A 14558-nucleotide genomic window follows, 5' to 3' on the forward strand; every position below is an offset into this window, starting at 1 on the left:
GATGTTTTTTATAAAGGAACAGTGTAAAAAGAAATGTGATTAGACAGAATGGTAATGTCACTGGTTTGCTTTCTCATTTATATTGGCTAGTAAAAATAAAAGTTGAAACAGTGCAGAAAAAGTGTTTATACATACATCAGATTGGAACAGCATTTGAGTATCTAAATCTATTGAGAAGTACTTGGTAGGATTTATAAAAACATCTTCTGAAATTATGTGACTGATTACTCTGAGTTTAAATCAAGGGTAAATCCACTATACTGTTCAGGTGCTCTTACCCCTAACCACCTGCACAGTTGATAACTTTAAGGGTCCCCTATATATCTAGCCCCTAACTTCAGTTTCCTAAACTCATGCAAAAGGAAATCTATATATGAAACAGGTAAACCCAGGATCTCATCTGTGGCACCAAATTAAGGCTTTCTTTAAGTAAATGTCACTTTATTGACTTCTTGATGTAAATGGTGCTGTGTGGCTTGGCAGGCCCCGAGCTGGTACTCTGCCACATCCCATCAGGCAGCTGCTCTCCCACCAGCACTGTGGGGACAGGGGTGAAAGGCAATATTAGCAGTCTTTACTTAAATTGGAACTTCTGTTGTAAACAGGGATTTTTGTATCAACTGTGTGTTAATTGAACGTCCTTGTTTTCTGTAGTTTTGCTTCACAGAGGTTGTGTCCAATGGAGCAGCTGAGAAATAAGGACGTTTAGATGGACACATTTGCGCTGTTTGGCTGACTGCAGTGTTTTCTAAAGCAGTGGAGCATCCAAAGCCACACCATATGTACTAGATTTACAATCAGTGGAAAGGAAAGAATTTCTGTAACTATTATTTTTAGTTGATATTTAAACATGGTTATATTTCCTGGCAGCTTAGCTCCCCAAGGCACAGCAACAGCACTAAGTTAGCTAAGTTGACACTTCCAATATCATTCCTTATCTTTTACTTCAGGGACAAAATTTTTAAGGTTGCAAAAAGTGAGAGCAGTTGTATAACAGGCCATTTCTTTTGCTTTTATCCTTTTCTCCTCCTGTTCCCCTTTTTGTGAGAAGCCCATGTTACCTGTGTGCCTGGAGGGGAGCTGCCTTTTAGGGAGAGAGCTGGCAGCGTGGTGCTGTGGGGTCACGACAGCACCTGGATTTTAGCTGAGATGGAGCACTGCTTGTCTGACCCACTGAAATACCCCAGCAGGAAGCTTTTTCTGCCCAGGAAGCTTACTGCCTGCAAGGGTAGGACTGGCAGGTAGTTAATAACAGCACTGTTATTCATTGTTCTTCACCTGTGGAGGGGAGGTACAGATTCAGAGAGCAGCATTCATACTGCCTGCCTTTGGTCTGATGCCCCAAATGACCTGTCTGTAGAGAGCTTCTGCTGCTGTGACTGAATGCTTTCAGTTCATGGAGGAAAGAAATGGCTTCCTAAATTAGAAGCCGGAATATTATTTGCAGAAGAATTTAGTCCACCTGTTTCTGGAAGGATGGTTGTAATTCTCTGACTCCATGGATGGCCTAAACACATACCCACTCTCTCACTATATACGTGCACATATGTGTCACTTAGAATGTGCTGGCACCAGCAGCTTAGCGTGCGCAGTACTCGTTGCCATCCACTGCTTTAGTTGCAAAGCCAGGCAGTTGTTTAGGATCAAAACATACGTCATTTATGACCAAGGAGGGATGACTGTGTCAGCTGATCTCCCTTGCTTCGTGGTGCAAACTCTGCCTAGCTGTATGAAACCCAGTACTTGTGTATGGCTAGAGGATAACTTGCATTTTCACAAAAATTCATCTTGTAGGCAAGTCCTGCTAAATCTTGTTACCAACAAACGGAGAACTTACGTGTTTTCCTTTTGATCACTTCACTAATGGTTAGTTACCAGTGAGAAAAAACATGTGCTTTATTTCTCATTTGAATTTGGCATCATTTTGCAAATGCTGCTTGTTTCATATTGGCGGCTCTCCTTTGCTAGATTGACAAGCCAGTTGGTACTTAGTATTTTCTCTCCATAAAAATACCTAGGTGGTGTAATCAGGTCATCCATGATCTTTTTTTTTTAAACTAACCATAAAATCTGAATTCTCATACTTCATATTAAAGTATTTTCTCCAGTACTCTAATCACAGTGGCTATGTTCTGTGATCTCTGGTAGGTGGTGGTATTTTTTTCCTTCTGAAGTGTGGAGACCTCAATCCTTTATAAAATAGTGATAGGCTGTGATGTTAATGTTACCAATGAATTTTTTAAAATAAAAGTTTAAAAAACACTTTATCTCTTTGCATACTGTTTATTTCAAAGCTTATGTTAGTGCTTATTTCTGTATGAAATTAGATTTTAAGACAATTTCATTGTTGAGTAAAGCCTTATGGGTAGGAGCATCTGCTAACATGACAAATTATTACAACCCTCCACAAGTATGCTCTCACTCAATCATAAGGGAAATCTCTGTAACTTTAAAGTGTCACTGACACTTATGTCTAATAAAATAATAGTAAAGAAATATATTTTAATAGCTAATTTGTCTCCTTCCCCTTGCTTCATTCTTGCAAATAATACATTTAATTGGCTCTAATCTTCAAACCACAAACATTTTCAGTAGAGACGGTATGAATGTTTTTAGCAAAAGTTGTCTGGCAAGGTAAGCAAAGACAATCTTATTATAGGCTTCAGTTCCAGCCAGCATTACGAGCACTGCCTGTACTGATACCTTCTGCCTGCTTTGGAGCAACATGGGAAGAGCAATGGCCTTTAAGTAATTTTGTCACTGATAAAAGATACCAGTGATCCAGTATATAAGATTTGTAAACAGAACAAATTAAAACATAGCCCAACCAATTCAGAAGTATAATTATAATAGAAAGAATGACTCCAATTTCTCTAGTAGCAATACTTGCATTTACAGTGCTACAGCACAAGGATCTGGTATTTTACAGTATCCTTTAAACTCCATAAACCTTGCAGAAGCCTTCAGCACAAATGAGCCGGTTATTTTCCTGGCATTTGTCATCAGAGGAGCCTCAGCATGTGGTAGTTACTGTTGCAGAGCATAATGTCAGATTATTAAATAGAGACCATTTAAATATAATAATGCTCTTAACAATTTTTCTGTGAGACATGGAGAAGTTGTAACAGAAAAATTCTGTAATTGTTGCTTGGATTTTCAGATTTTGTATTGACACGGGGTTGTGCTTCTTGAGTATATTGTATCTTGCATAAACATAACATGCTCCACAGCAAAATGAGATGGAGAGATGACAAGAGGAATCTCAGAATGCCATCTGAGAATTTTGTACATCCAGTGGTGGGAAAATCTGCTCCCAATTATGTGTTTAACTATGTTATTTATTAAATTGATTGTATCATAAAATGATCCTTAATGTATAGTTCTAAAAGCTCTTAGACATTTATGTGGAAGAGTATAATTAATTTTAAAAGTCTCCAATGAATATCTCATTTCATGTTAGATTATTATTCTCATTTAATTATTAGATTATATAGACAAAACTGGGCATAGGACTTAAGGCTTGAAGTGCAGGAATAGGAAACGAGTCAAGATTCATGGCCTTGAAATGGCAGAGGAAATGTATGAAATAAGTCTTTACTCATCATGCATGAACAAGTTTGCAAATAGGTTTATTATTGCAGAAGAATGCCAGCCTGCCTTTTATGTGTGATTTTCATAAATGCTTTCCTTTAGACTTTTCCCCCAACACGTACAGGAAGGTAATTTCTTTGGTGTACTTACTTCTTACCACTCAGAAGTGACGCTCAATCAGCTCCCACTGGAAGCTTTCTCCAGAAGCACTCTTGTGTGTCCCCTGCTGTTCTGGGGCAGTGTGCTGGTGTTTCAGTCCTATGCTCAGCAGTGGTTCTGGATGAACTGCTTGATGATCTTATAATTGACCAAAGAGGCTGAAAATAGTTGAGCCAAGCTCAGGGTGTATTCGGATTCTTCCAGGTTCTTGAAAAAGTGCACGACTCTGCAGAGTGCTTGAATGCTGTGAGTCTCTGGAGCTTGTCCTTGCCTCTCTCATTCTTTCTGTGGTGGACAATGGGTTTTTTCCCCTTGTGGTTCTGCCAGAGCTTCTGACCTGGTTACTAGTACCTTGGCAAATACCAGAATCAAAAGGAATCAAATGCTCTCGTTTGATAAGGTGGTGGAAGCTGGCTTGACGGGTACCTCTGTCTCTCCTTGCAGCCCTCTCAGCTGTCAGATGTGGTGATCTCCATGGTAACTCAAACCCCCAGACTCTTGACATCAGCCTGCGAGGAGCAGCATTCAGCAGCTCAAGGGTCTCACGACCAGGTAAGCCAAAAAGGAATCACCAAACGGGAGGTTACCTCAGAAATTCTGTTTCCTGTCCAACTGCCTCTCAGGTTTTTTCCTGGTGAAGCCATACGTGCAGCTACTTCCTGTGCATATACGTGGTGATGTACTTGTACCAGTGCTGATATTTAAGGCTATCTCAAATACAGACATTTGGCAAAAAATCTACATATATATTCAGGGATGATTTTTAGGTTACAGATTGAAGAGCCGCAAATAAGTACTGTGTGAGTCTCTAAGTGGCTTCAGTCTTAAGTAATTGCCATGATAGGAAATAACCCAAAATCACATCAGTGGTTAAGATCTCTCTGGCCACTAGTAACACCCCTGCCAGTCCTGCTTGGTTGGTAGCATGAGGCTTGGGTTCTCTCACCCTCCTGGAATGGTTGGTAGAGACTGATTCTGTGTTCATGTAACATTCAGGGGTACTCTGCAGCCTTTTCAGATTGCTGCTGTGCTCTCCTCACACAGTCACCTTCTAAATCCCTTGCTGTGCTCATAACAGAATGTGAGGCATTCTGGTTAACATCTTAAGGAGGTACAGAATTCTTCCACTTTTTAGGAAAGTTATGGAGAAAACATCAAGAAAAACCGAGATCTTTGCCATCTCCAGAAAACAATATGGGGGCTGTATTTACTATTAAAGTATCAAGCAGTAACAGCAGTAGTGCTGATAAAAAAAGTAGTATCTTTGTTTGTATGCACTTACATGTGGGGAGTGATTATTACTCCCTTTTGTTGTAAGGTTTCACTGGTATCTGTATTGCATTGTTTTCTATGCCATGAAGATTGTATTTATATTTTAAGTCCTTGGTTTCTATGCTTCATCTTCTGGGTGTTACCTGCATTCTTTCTTTCTTGCTACATAATTCCAAAAATACATTATCCCCATCTAAGAAAGCAGTTCATATTACTCTGAATAACCACACTGTTGCCTTTATTAACCAATCCTGACAATTTTTGTGCTATAAATGTTGTCAAAATATTTACTTTTATATTATGGTTGCTATTCAAAAGTAAAGCTGAGCTAGTACTGCATTATTTTGTTAAGGTAACACACTCTTCTTCAAACATTATATCCTGTTAACAGATACTACCTTATGGCCATATCTTAATCATACCTGATAATACTGATAATAATTTCTTACTCTGAAAAGTTGCATAGCTGCAACTAAATGCTGCTCAGAATTCAGTGTGTTCCATCTATGGAGTAACTTCTGTTGACCACAGTTTGTTACTTTATCAGATGATTAAATCAAACTTTCTGTTTTACTGACCAAGTTTCTATAAAACTGTGTTCACTGGCATCAGGGTTTTTTTGTGTAATTTCCCAGTGAACTTATTCTTTATCAGTTTGCTGGTTATTTTGCCTGAGATTAATAACGGCTTAGAGCTCTATAATTACTGAGTTCATATTGCCTTTTGCCTTCAAATATTGGCAGAAAATGCTAGCAGTCTCACTGAATTTCTCTGGTGTTCCAAAATGTATTGAAAATTAGCATCATTGAAATTACACTCTTGCAAACACTTTTAGGACTCTAAGGCACAAATTATCTGGGTGTGCTATTTTTAAAGTTGTCTTTTAACATTCATTTTGATTACTAATGGCCTTCTTATCTGTAAAAATGCTTTTTTTCTACTTAGAGAGAAGAAAATATATGTTGAGGCTTTTTGTATAGCATTCTTGAATACCATAACATCTGAAAGAATGCATGCGTTCTTCCAAAACATGAATCAGAAGTTGGAGTTTCTTGCTTTCTTGAATGGGTTTTTTTTTCCCCAGATTTCCTATTTAAATTAATTTCTATCAGGATTTGTTGTTTGTTTGTTGTTGTTTTGTTGTTTGTGTTTTTTTAATGTGTAATATGTATTTCAATCTCTTTACACCCTTAGCTTAGAATTAAAGTGTGAATTTTTTTTGCCACATGTTCCCTTTTCTGGACTATTTAATAGTGGTCTTTGATCCCTAGTGGAAAATGTGGTGGGGAGAGTCCTTCCACATTTTAGTCTCTGCACTTTCTCCCAAATGCTGCATTTTCCTCTAGTCTGGTCTAATGAAGTGTCACAGTTGTGATTAACTAAACTTTGCATAGTCAGTGTGCAGGTCCAGATCATAATCATCCTTTTGATATGAGAAGAAGAAAAATTTAGGAGCACCTGATGTGCTTCTGCTTGACTGCATTTTATCTCTATGTTGCATCTCTCAGGTGGTTGTCCTCCATACTTCTTTTCATGTTTTACAAATACAGGCTTGAAGAACAGATCACCCAGCTCTCTGATATGGTTTGGTGGTTTGCTTTATCTCATGTTACCAACACTATGTCCTCCTGGGATCTGCTTATCTTATTGCCTGCATGAATTCAAGATCTTGTCCCTCTCTGGCTTATCAGTAATTCTGAGAGATAATGGTGCCAATAATGTAGAGAACCATCTTCAATTTCTTTTTCTAAGGCTCTCTTTTCCAAAAAAGTTAGAAATACTGATGTTTATGTTTTTCTCCCCAACGTTTTTAAATGACAGCAACTATACAAAATATCTCCTAAGCATGAGTTTGCTGCCTCTCTTGCCTGTTTCTTTCTCCCCTTGATTATTCCCTTCACTTAAGTATTCATATGTAGGGTTGAGTTTGTATTACATCTGTTTCTGTAATACCTCCTGGTTTGCTTGAGAAGCTTTCTGCCTGTCCTAAGTTTTCCTTGTCCAAAGAGCATAACCACATCAGTGAGGTGATTATTCCCTGAACACAGCTCCTTCTCACCATGGCTGTGAGTTGCTGTTCCAAAGGCTAGAATCTCTCAGCTTTTCACTAGATACATAGCCAAGAATCAGTCATCAGAATTTTTGTTTTCTGTCTCTCTGAGGATCAGACAAATCTCCAGGATCTCTTTCACATTTTCCTTCCTAAACATGCATCTGGTCTTACACTTGCTGTAGATTTTGTAACTGAGACTGACAGTACGTGCTTTAGCACTTCTCCATCTCATAGTAACACTGGGACTTTCATCTCTGCAAGAGAATGTCTCTAACCAGTCTAAGGTGAAGACAGAACCAATAAAAGTAGAAGATGTCATGCTTCAAAGAAAGGAGCTCCAGGAAAATGTCATGTAACTTCCTGGCGACAAATACAGAAATTCCTTGGAGCTGGACTTTGAAGATCAACACTGCAAATCTGATCAGATAGTTCTGTAACAGTTGCTTATCTGAAACAATGTAGGGAAATTCCAAAGTGGAGGGATCAATGGTATTGCACATTAACATTTTTCAAAGTTAGAAATAATTTTTAATAGGTGTTCCCCTGTGCCTGGGAATGGACCATGGAAGTTTCTTCAGTCCTTTGTTTTCCTAAATATAGTTGCCCAAACTATGGGAACAATTTTTAATTGATGAGTGTCAGTCCACTTAAGTACTTTCTGCTAGGTAGGCACCTAAATTATTTCCCCAAGTTAGCAGTGGCTATTGAAAAACATGGCCAAATCACTACCAAGACCAAAAAAAAAAAAAAAAATTTTGCAACAAAATATGGACATGTTAATTTTGTTCCATGCATTCTTACTGTTATCATTGTTCGTTACTGATACAATGGAGATGACAACTGACAAGGCTTTGATTGTATCAAGACCATGTGTGATACATTGTATGAATGCATAGAGAAGAAAATGTTAGAGTATAAAAAGCAAGATGAAACAGAGATGAGGTAAAATTAGATGTGAGAACATGAAGAATTGGGGAATTCAGTTTTAAACAGCAGGAGTATGCACATGATACCTAGGAAGAAACAGATCACCCTTTGCTAAATTGATGTTTATTGTATGAATTAGTTACTTTGAATCTGAGAGGAAGATGGATAGGATATTAAGTGGAAGATATTTCTAACATGTCAGCTGGCAAGGCTGAACAGGTTCTGTGTTGTAGAAAGAGCTTGGAATGGGTGCCGTTAGAGAATGCTTTATATATGAAATGTGATGGTGCAAGTTGTGACTATTTTTGGTATCTTTCAGTATTCTTTTTAAAAATAGTTCCAGAACAGCATTTTTTTCAGAAACATTTCAGAAGCATTCATTTAGTGTGATTGAGAGGAATGTTTCATTAAATATAGGTCAGGGTTAAGGTGGTTGATTTTGATTGAATGTGTGTCTTTTTACGTAAGAACATTGTACCTTCTACAAGTATAAGAAACTATCATCAAAGTGTTGGCTTGCAAGTGCATAAGTTTAAGTATTAGAATATATCTGTGCATACTTGTTTCTTAACTTTTATAGTTTTTTCAATTATGGATTTTTAATGGTTAGATATAATTTCTTTAGAGCTTTATCAGTGGTACTGCACAGGCAGAGAGAGAAGCTTTCTTTAGGGTAACAAAAGGTGCTCTTGGCAGTAGATCCAAATAATTTTGTTGGTCAGCTAGATTTGTGAACAGGAAAAATCAAACTACTTCTAAATGGAATCCTTTATAATATAATTCTTGGTTGTAGTTGATAAACTGTTTATTGATTTTGATCTCTAAAATTGTCTTTCGAGTATTATCAACAATTACTACGGCACCCGTGGACCTCTATATGAACTATTCCCTACTCAGCATTCATTGTACACTGTGTTTGCTTATTCTTAAAAATCATATGGCATTTTTTCTGTTCACAAAAAATAGTGAACTGTTGTCATAATATTTTTAAGGTAGCTATATTTTAAAATAACATAAAAATAAACATTCCTTAAATTTGCAGCAGTTTCAAGGTTAAAGCAGAATATTGTTCATATATTCTTTGATATATCTCTTGCTACTCAGTGAATCATAGCTAAATGAACTCCGCTTTTATTCATGAAATAGTACTTAATCAGTACTTTCTGGCCTTTCAACCAAGTCAGTATATCCAGCTAGAACACAAGCTTATCTATTAGGTAATGTTTTTTATGCCTTTACATTGTGCCAGAGAGATGAGGAAACTAATCTATGACTTCTAGTCATGGATAACTTCTGAGATACTTACTTTGAGCTTTCATTTTATACAGTAACGTTTTCAAGTACTGCTAGTGGAATAAGATTATTGCTCTTTTTTTTCTTTCCTTTTCTTTTTAAAAAAACCTTTTTTCTTTAACACAGTTAAGGTTCCAAGGAAGGTTTCAATGACAGTGGAGAGAGACTTGAGGATGCTAGCATTCCAAAACAAGATAGTAAAATGCATTATCCTTTGATTTTTAAATGAAGCTGGTGATCATCAGGGCATAAGTCAGGCCTTTTAGGACTGGGCTGTGACATTCCTTTATTCTCAATCTTTTGATTTGTAGAGCACATTGGGGTACTACATTCACAGTGCTAGCAAAGTATGCAGAGTAGAGGAAGAAAATTTTTTTATTGTAATTGTTAATGTGTATGTTTAGCTTACCTGGAGTGCCAGATTAAGCAGAAGATGCACATCTCCATGATGTGTGTGAATGAAATCTGGTTTAGAAATCTGCAGCTACTCAGGAGTGTGGGAGATTCCACCAGTGAAGAGTAGAGGTCTGCGTTGCCCATGTAAACTCTTCCCATGAGTTTACTCAGCAGAGACTTCACACAGTCCAATGGTTCTCTTCATCCACCAGTAGTCTGCTCATCCTGCCTGGGCAGAACTGCAGAAATTTGCCCAGGTCAGGGAATTCAATTTAGGCTGCAGCACTCCTGGAAAACTCAGGTGTGGGCTTGTACATGTACTGTGCAAACATGGTGTGAGTGGCACATCCCAGGGACTTGGTGTCTTCTACAAACCACCTGTAATGAGGGACTCTGTTTGTGCAGTAAATCTGCTGCTTCCCAAAAGGAATCAGGACAGTTTTCCTCTTAAAGAATTTTCTGCTTTTTTAAAGGTTTGTTCCCTTGGAACTTTTGTTTTGAACTGAATTCTTTTATCACATTAAGCTGTAGAAATGGAATTACTACAGGCAGTCTAGCTAAACATACTTCTGAACAGCTGAATGTCTCATGCAGTCATCCCACAGAAAAACAGAACATGTAATATAAATTGTTCTTTCAGTAACTTGTTTCTTTATAAATTAGGTCTTGGAAATGTATAGGATCTGTATTGATATTTACATATTTTTATGATCTGTTTCTACCTGAATTGTATTGATTTAATAGAACATTAATATAATTTATGGATAATCATACTGTTATCTAGGTAGTGCATGGTGAACATTTATGCCAAATAGACCGATTACCTCCAGTAAATCTCAGAAGAATTTCCATCTTCAGGCAGCCTGTGAGCATTTTCTCCTGATATTTTACTGTCTAATTTTCCACCTTTAACAGTGTTGAGTGAAAAGAAACAAAATTGTTACTTTTTCTCAAAAGTTTGCTTATTTATAGTAGTAAGAGTTCAGCTGTAGTACTTGGCTGTGAACTGGTGAGATTTCAGATACAATTAATAAAATTGGAATTACAAGCATGTCATCACTGATAGTACATTTTTACTTCTACACCAAGGTCACAGGTTCACTCTTGGCTTTGTAGTGGTGTACCTTGGCCCAGGCTTTTCTTTCCTTAATGTTACTACACTTGCTTAGTAAAGTAGTTACAGTGGTATAATGGAGAGTGAATGATCACCACAGAAGAAGTTGTAGTCTTTTAAGCTACTACAGAGCCTGCACCTGAACCAAAGGAGCAGTGCACTCAAGTATCCCTGGGTGATTCAGCACATAGTTTGTTTCCACCCAGCTCTTGCTGAAGTCTGGTAAAACACACCGGGATGCTCCAGCATCAGCTGGCAAGGAGAGGACAGACAGTCTCTACTGCTCTGGTTCAGCTGTGCTGGACAGAAAGCTCCAGATAAGGAGCAGAGACAAAGAGCTGCAGCACACTGGGTTCCACATTGGTGCAACCATTTCTGCACTATGTCGCTTTGCACTGATGTGGGCACAGCCCATTCTCTTTGAAGAGTCTGTGTTGCCTTCAGAAGACCTTTGCACATGAGGTGGCTTCCCAGAGCTGTATAGCACTGCATCTTCTCCTTATAAGTAGTTCAGGATACTGGGATGATATGGCTGTTACCTTCTTAGAAAATATATGGGGAACAGGTAAGAGGTTCTTTCAAACAGTGTATCTGTTGTAATAAAACAAAGTGGTTTTGTAATTTTACTTATATCTGAGATGGTTAGCTTATTTTATTGGCTAATCTGTGGACTACAAGATAAATTAGCAAGCATCCTAAATCTCTGCAGCCTGAATTGTGTTTATCATCAACTTAAATCAGTTTAAATAAGCTTAGTTAACTGATGCATGCACAAATTAATTTCCCTTTTATCTAGCCTGCTTGAAGTCCTAATAAAGAAAATAATCAATCATAGAGGCCTTCTTCTATAGGATGATTGGATATCTCTGATAAAGGAAATGTAAGATAATTTCTCTCTAGTCCCTATTCAGTTTCCCTCATAATCAAGGTCTCTACATGTAAAGATTGGCCTTAATGTTTTTTGCATTCCTTGATAGAAAATAGGGGGGGGAAAGTGGATTTTTGTTGTTGTTGTTGTTGTTTTTTATTCTCTTAGTTTGCATTTTATAGAATTATTACATTCAACATTGTAAAACTAATTTTAAAAGTATAAGATTTCTTTTTAGTTTTCACAACACAGAAAAGGTGCCTTCCTGAATCAGAGAATTCTTCATTTAACAAAAAGGCAACGATAACATGTTTTGAAGTTTGTACCACAGTGATCTTTACTCATCCTTATTAGTGGTCTGAGGCCACTGACACCTTTCTTATCAATTCCAGTGAGTTCAAGACTGGTTAGGCATTTCCTCGCGTTGTTCAACTATCAAGTACCAAGCAAAACCTGAGGTTAGTTTCATGGAAGATACTGTGGGGAAAAAAAAAAACAGTTAAAGTTTCCCTTCAGATTACTGTTTGAGAGCCTCCTTAATAGATGAGCTATGTCATTTACCTTATTCCCACAGAGAACTGGAACTGGTCTGCAAATGAAATAGTAATTTTAGTTTTATGTTGAACTATTTACACTGTATATTAATTGTCTATGATGTTTTAATTATATACAGATAAAAAATGTCACACATTTAATAACTTGTTAAGGCAATTATGAAAAATATCTAAAATAGAAAGATGAACTTGCAGTTTGTTTACAGTGGTGTTTTACAGCTTCTTAGTGTGCTTTTGCCTTTAGCAACCAATCCTTTCTTTTGCAATTGGAAGAGATAATAAGAGATATTAGTACAGTAGCTATTTTATCTAAAAGCATGTGTTCTGAATATGTCCCATTAAGCGTAGTTGACAAGATTAGAGAAACAGCAATCTCTCATAAGAAGTATTTCTACCATATGAGTTAATGGTAATTTCTGCACTGCTAGCTCAGAAATGCTGTTCCAGATCAAGGTATAAAAAGGAGTTGCTTCAAATGGTGTGTAAATACATCCTGAGCAGTCAAAATGCAGCTTCTGGCATTTTAGCTCAAGTTTTTGCCTCTTCTGCTTAACTCTGATAGCAAAACAAAATTAGTTTGGAGAAATCTTGATGTAATTCAAGTGTAGCTGCTGGCTTTTATACAGGAGTTGAATCATATGGCACATACAACTCAAACTAGACTTTAAATGGGTTAATTATCTTGCCTTATTATTAGGAAGTTCAATGTTAGAGCCTTACTCATGTCTTCTTATGTCAGTAGAGAAATGAAATGGAGAAAATATGCTTATTTGTTCTTGGAGCTTTCAAGTTATGAACTTTATTCCAGAAAAGATTTGACACAAATATGTTTTGACATGGAGATTAGTTTTCCCCTCTATATTAAAAATTTAGCATCATCATGCAAAAACAAAAATCCTTTTACTGGCACAAAAGAAGGGTGTAGTTCACCTTTTTTGAATAAACATTTTAATTTGGTCTTAAGTGAAACAGTGTCTCCTTGTTACTCATAGGATTTCATCTATGAATACAGATATTAAATAACTTTGGTCATTTGAGGCTTAATCATTTGTTTCAAAATGTTTGCTGATCTCCAATGTAAATTAATCCCTTGTGTTAAAAATATATTACTTCAGGTTTAGTACAAGAAACTCATTTTACACTGCCAGCTTCATAATTTTTGGCAAACTACTTTTTGATCTAAGGGTTCAGCTGTGATCAAATATGACCAAGGCTCAACTTGTTATTTGATATGCCAGGAGATCTTTCCAGCCATGTTTTCCCAGAACATTGCTTCAGACTTCCCAGATTTTACAAAATCATTCCAATATTTTTGTAATTTCCTTCTTTTTAACAACTTTAGCTTTACGTCAAGCTATTAATTGTAGGGATGATTCTGTTCTAAACAATTTGACTTGACAAACCTCTGTTTTGTAGTATACTGGAGGAGTCATTTTCCCTTTTTATGTATGCATTTGATTTCTTGTTAGATACTGATAGATCTTTTGCAATTTAACCAGTTAAGAGTAGGCCCAAAGATTTTTAATTCATCCTAATTAGATACAGTTTTGAAAGTGTTTTAATATGCATGATCTTTGTAAACTCAAGGAGTGAAAATTCTCCCCATAAGTAGAAGCCTAAAATTATGCAGTTTTAAGTAAAATAACCCAAGATTAGACCAGCAAAAGTCAAGAAAGAAAGTTATCTGAAGTGACATGGATCTGAAGACTGTGCTCTGAGGGATGAAGAAGGGGATCAGCAGAAGCAGTTGGATCAGGCGTGTTGAGTGGAAGGGAAGGAAATTATGGTCTCACAACCCCAGCTGAGGGGCTTGAGCCTAAGGATCCTCGGAGTTTTTCCATTTCGCAGAGGCCTGATTAGCTGGTCTGGCAAGTATCCAAAAATGAGAGAAAACTTAGGCAGATAAAGCCTGTTATTTTTGTCTATTTCCAGTTTTGTGATAAGTGTAAGTACAAATTTGCCAACTGTTTTCCTTTTTTCTCTCTGTAGACGAACCATCATTCTTTCCTTTGTATTAACTTTTCCGTCCATGTCAGTGTTTGGAGAACTTACAAAATCTCCTTAGGCAGAATTTTCTTTTTTCTTGTGGTGCCTGTTTCAGTCATTCCTCAAATCTTTTCATGGTGCTGTGTCTCTCAGAGTTCTCTTTTGCTGTGGTCAGCCATCCTCTAACCAGTGTCTGCTCTCGCCTTGCAAACAGTGCTGTGAATAAAGAGCATCTTAATTTTGCTGGAGGCTTTTTGAAATCTAGGCCTTTTGCATTTGTTCTACTCTAGACTCTTAAGTGACTTTTGGTTTAGGATTTCACAAGAGAGCAAATATTAAGAACTC

At 37.1% G+C, this 14558-nt stretch overlaps 1 protein-coding gene across 4 annotated transcripts in view; it reads left to right on the forward strand.

Moving 5' to 3' along the window:
• TBL1X (transducin beta like 1 X-linked) overlaps nucleotides 1–14558 on the forward strand; it is a 199025-nt gene that overhangs the window by 101514 nt on the left and 82953 nt on the right. For all 4 annotated transcript variants that reach the window (XM_071747860.1, XM_071747834.1, XM_071747850.1 and 1 more), the window contains one exon: nucleotides 4195–4302. The gene's annotated coding sequence lies outside the window, so the exon portion shown is untranslated. The remainder of the gene's footprint in view (nucleotides 1–4194; nucleotides 4303–14558) is intronic.

Source organism: Heliangelus exortis, chromosome 1, assembly GCF_036169615.1.
Source record: "Heliangelus exortis chromosome 1, bHelExo1.hap1, whole genome shotgun sequence".
Classification (NCBI taxonomy): Eukaryota; Metazoa; Chordata; class Aves; order Apodiformes; family Trochilidae; genus Heliangelus; species Heliangelus exortis.